Source organism: Pteropus vampyrus, unplaced genomic scaffold (assembly GCF_000151845.1).
Source record: "Pteropus vampyrus isolate Shadow unplaced genomic scaffold, Pvam_2.0 Scaffold49, whole genome shotgun sequence".
NCBI classification, from domain to species: Eukaryota; Metazoa; Chordata; class Mammalia; order Chiroptera; family Pteropodidae; genus Pteropus; species Pteropus vampyrus.
The window spans coordinates 3,662,574-3,667,837 of NW_011888830.1; positions in this window are offsets into that span (position 1 = coordinate 3,662,574).

Consider the following 5,264-nt stretch of genomic DNA (forward strand, 5'->3'; position numbering starts at 1 on the left):
TAGGGGAGGTCGAGGATACCAAATTTCCATAGCATCTTTTCCACTTAAATTGCCAATGCAGTAAACACAGTTATTGGGATGCAACTCACTGACTTCCTCTGAAGTGATATATCCTGCCCTAGCATGGGGCTATTAACATAACAGAAATATGAATCTCATTTTATTGTTGAACACAAACCTACTTTAAAAAGTAGAAAGAAAAATGTTAATATATGCAGCAGAAGGTATTTTAACTAAGTATCTGTCACATATACTTAAACTTGTCCTTCTCTGATGTTAATTATGGCACAATCAGAAGAGAATAAAGAGGAAGGTATTTATTATAGGTTGAAAAGCCAAATATTAGCTCTGTTCCAAAAGAAGTCAAGTAAAGTAGCAATTATATATTGTTTTGATCATGCGGGGAATTCTTTAAAACAGGTATTTTCTTGTGCATATATTATTGATCCCAAGGAATAATTCAAATATAAACTTTGACTAAATGGCCATTAAGATGGTATTTTGGGAGTGTTAAAAATGCATTCCTTTAGGTTATTTAATATATTTATTATGTAAAAAAGATTTCTGCCCAATAATCTTTTCTTCGGGATATTTGTCACATATATTTCTGACTTAAATGTGTCTGGGAAAAAAGGAAAAAAAATTACAAATAAATAATAGGCATTCCCTTAAAAAAAATGAGTTGTCAGAAATTATATTATCATAATTACCACATCAACCACTGAGAAGAAAGTGCCTGAAGATCATACTGATAGTATCTGTTTACCAATCAAGTGAACACCTTGTTTTTAGATAGAATTTGTAGAAAATAATGCCTAAAAATGTTTTCATAGGCATGTAGTATCACTCTTCTCCTATGATAACATTGCTTGTTTCGTTAATTATTTAGAGACAATTTTAATATGTTTATTTTTAATTTTGTGGCTTTTGAGGAGAGCAGCTGAAGACGGTAAAGGTGTATGGCATAGGTATACTCCCCTACTGTACATATTTTTTAAAAACAAAGATTTTATATAATACATAGTGCTCAAAGGAAGAAAGTCTCTGTCCTTCCCCAAGAGGTAGAGAGTTAACTTAAAATTAAAGGGGTAAAGCATGACAGAAAAAGTCAAGGAGATAAGCCCTCCAGTGGGATAAGATTAGAATGTGGAGTGGCCTCCTGGAAGAAATATGGATAAACTGGTGCATGGGACCTTCTACAGAGAAAGGGAAACGGGCTGGAAATCATTCCTCGTATCTGTCTAGGCTTTAATAAGAATTCCTTTTAACAAGATTTGAAGTGAATTTTTGAAACATTCACATGCAAATTTTTTTTTTTTTTTCTTTCAGGATGACAAATAAATTAAGAACCTAATTCTGCTGGGGGCAACTGGACAATTTGTTAACTCGGTCAATGGAATTAAGGGAGAAGGGACATTGCATTATATCCTAATTGCTTCTATGTCTAGGGGTGCAGTAGGATTACCCTTCTCCACCCCTCTGATTTGAGTGTAGCCATGTCACTTGCTTTGAGCCTTGAAATGTAAGCAGAAGTGACACATGTGCTTATTGAGCTTAACCGCTGATACTCGGCTCTTAGTCCATCTCTTCTGCTGCAGGCTTCCATGAAAGGATGTGCTAATGTGAAGGCGCTGTGAGGGCCATTCCCCTGGAGTGTCTAGCTGGCACATGGGGTCTGCTGTCCTGGAGACTCATAGACCCACAGCAGACTTCTGCTGGACAAGAAATAAACTTTTGTTGTGCTGAACCTCTAAGAATTTGGGGACATTTCGTATTGCATCATAACCTAGCATATTCTGATTAATAGAAGCTAATAACCATATTTAAAAAAAATATCTGCAGTTGGTATGTTACTTACTACCAGTAATGAGCTGACAAACTACTACGAACAGTATGATAATTCAGTAAAAGTGAAAAATTAATATAGAAAATGAATAGCCTTCATGTATACAACCAATAATTAATATAAAAATATGGAGAATAAAAATCTCTATTTACAGTCACACCCCCAAATTGAGAACATATCTAGAAATAAAATAAATGCGACATGTACATAATACAAGTAAAGAAAATTTTGACCTCGAGATAATCATGCTAAGCAAAATAAGCCAGACTGAAAAAGTAGAAAATCACATGATATCACTTATATGTGGGATATAAACCTAAAAGCAACAAATGAACAGGACAAACAGAGACTCAGGGACATGGACAATGGACTAGTGGTTACCAGAGAGTAGGGGGTGGGGGAGGAAAGGTAGATGGGGTAAAGGGAGTCAAATATGGGGGGGGGGAGTGGGAAGATGAAGTGAGTAAAGGGGATCAAATATATGGTAGCTGTAGGAAACTGGACTTTGGGTGGTAGATATATTCACACAATAGAATATATAGATGTTAAATTATAATGTACACTTGAAAATTATATAATTGTATTAACCAATGTTATCCCAATAAACTTAATAAAAAAAAGTTCTTACACTAAAAAAAAATGTTACTAAAGAACTCAAAAGAAATTTAAATGAATATAAAAGTATGTCATATTCTTGGACACAAAGACATGTCTTTATAAAGATTTAAGAACTTTCGTATGTTAATTTGTAAATTTCATGTGATCCAATTAAAATATCAAGACAAACTTATTCTAGAGTATATATGGTTAAATAAAAAGCAAGAACTCCGGGAAAGTTCTCCAGAGAAATGGAGAGTAGGCTACTCTTAGTACTTACTAAAGTGTATTATAAAGCAACAAAAATTGAAAACTGGTGATTCTGACAGTTGAATAGGTAGACAGATAATTGGAACACAGTAGAAATTTAGAAATAAGTCCAATAGATACAAGGATTTAATATATGATGAAAGCGGTATTTTAAACCAGTGAGAAAAGACATAACGGTCATTAAATAACAAATGGATAGGTATCATGAAAATATTACATCCCTACCTCACTCCTTATAAAAATACTTATACTAGAGGAGTCAAACTTTTGAAAGTTAAAACACTAAAATCATTAAAACACTAGAAGAACCAATAATCTCAGAGTAGGAAAGATCTTTCTAATGTGACACATAGCCCAGAAGATATAAAAGATGAAAATGAAAAATGTAACTACATAAAAATAAAAACAGTTTCTATGTGACCAAAAATATCAAATATTAAAGGTAAATGACAAACTTAAAAAAATATTTGCAACTCATATGACAGTTATTATTCTTAAGGTAAGAAGACATAAATCAATATAAACATCAATTCAATAGAAACATTGAAAGCAGTGAAAATAAAATAAAAAACACAAAGTAATAGAAACGAAAAGATATCAAGCCATAGAAATGCAAGCAAACACTACGCTGAGAGATTATTTTCACAGATTATCAAAGATCAAAACGGTCTATATACAGTGTTGATGAAGATGTAGGGAAGTAGAAACTCATCTGCATTTCTGATGGTGGAACTAACAAAGCCTCTATGGGAGTAATCTGGCAAATATCTACCTTTCAAAAAAAAAATTCCCATACTTTTTGAATCATTAGTTTAACTTTTATAGATTTGTCTTGCAGATATACTCACACAAGTATGAAAAGAGTTAGGTCCAATTATACCTCTTAAAATGTATGAATAATTATTATGAATAATAATAATAATAAAGATTGAAGAATGATTTCAATGCTCATAAAGACAGAACTAGTTTAGAGAAAAAATGGTATGTCCATACAATAGAATACTATGCAGCCTTGATAAAGAATGAGACATCTCTATATGACTAATATGGAGCAAACTACAAGGTATGTTAAGTGAGAAACGCAAGGTTCAGGTGCAGAGCAGTGTGTATCTTATGCTGATGTTGGTGTATATGTTTGTACCTTTGTGTGTGCATAATATTATTCTGGAAAAATACTACGGAGCCTTGGCAATAATGGTTGCCTCTAGAGACAGGAATCAGACTAGTAGGTTCAGAGGTAGGAAGAAAACTTCCTTTCTACCTTATGAATTCCATACTACTAAAATAACTGAAATATGTTTTCAAAGAAAGATTAGCAAACAAACAAAAAGGAGGTTTACAGATGTTACAGAGCGTGAAGATTCACTAAGTGTTAGCAGTTCTAACAGGACTGTAAAAGAAACTGCACTTGACGGCTAATCACATGACCCATTTGCCAGAGGACACGCGACCTCGACTCTATCCTCATCTTTCCTAGCAGGTCTAGATTATCTACTTTCCCATATACTAGAATCTTATACTTTTTAAAAAATTTATTTATTTTAGGGGAAAATTAAAATTAAAATTGTCCTTGCAGAATATATAATAAGAGGCTTCTAGAACTGGTTATGAATGTCAAAGAGATTACTGGATGAGCCAGGTGATTACTCACAAGGTTAAACGATGACTAAAAAAACCATTTTATCCCTCGCTACACTCCACCCTTTGTATCTACATTTCTAAGAAGAATGCACCGTGTGCCCTGCTCCAGTGTGTGGAAGGTACAGATCAGATTTCGTCTTGAAATAAATTCAGAAATAACTTCTCCGCTTTGTTTTTAGTTATGAGGACACAGCCTAAAACATTTTGGCATTTGAAATAAAGCAGAAAGGGGAGAGCTGGAATGAGAATGGGTTGGTATGTGGGAGCAGAGAGAACTAATAGGAACACCTGCTGTGTGGTGACATTGTGCTAAGTATTTCGCATAGATATTTCATTTATTCCTTACAACGCGACACTGAGAGGTATGCATCATTAATATCATTTTATGCATGAGGAGAAGTGCGGCCCTGCAGCTGGCAAAAAGCGAGCCAAGTTCCCACCCCACTTCTTGCAATTTGTGCTGCACCAGAGCTTTGGCCCTTATTTACCATTTTTGATCGACGCTTTCTCATTGTCTTATCTCACATTTTATAGAACGTCATTCTTCCTTCATGGGTAGAATTTCACCTATTCTAGTGGCAATTTTGATACTAAGAATTCAGAAGAGGAGCTAAAAGTCAAGTGTGGTGTTCTTACAAAAAAGAAAAAGTATGGAGATTCACCGAAATCTCAATGCATTCACATTCCAGGAACTTACAGCTTCCCTCATCTTTCCTGCAAACAAAGTAAGATTTTATGTTTTTTTTTATGTTTAAGCACTTTAGTTAATTTTATTTTCACATTTTCAGTCATTTCTCAATAGAATGGTTGGCGCTGGGACGACTGATTTTTATCCTTGCTGTTTGAGAACTTCTAGAATTTTCTAAAGCTAACATTCTTCAGATTGGCAAGACCTCTAGAAACAAATGTT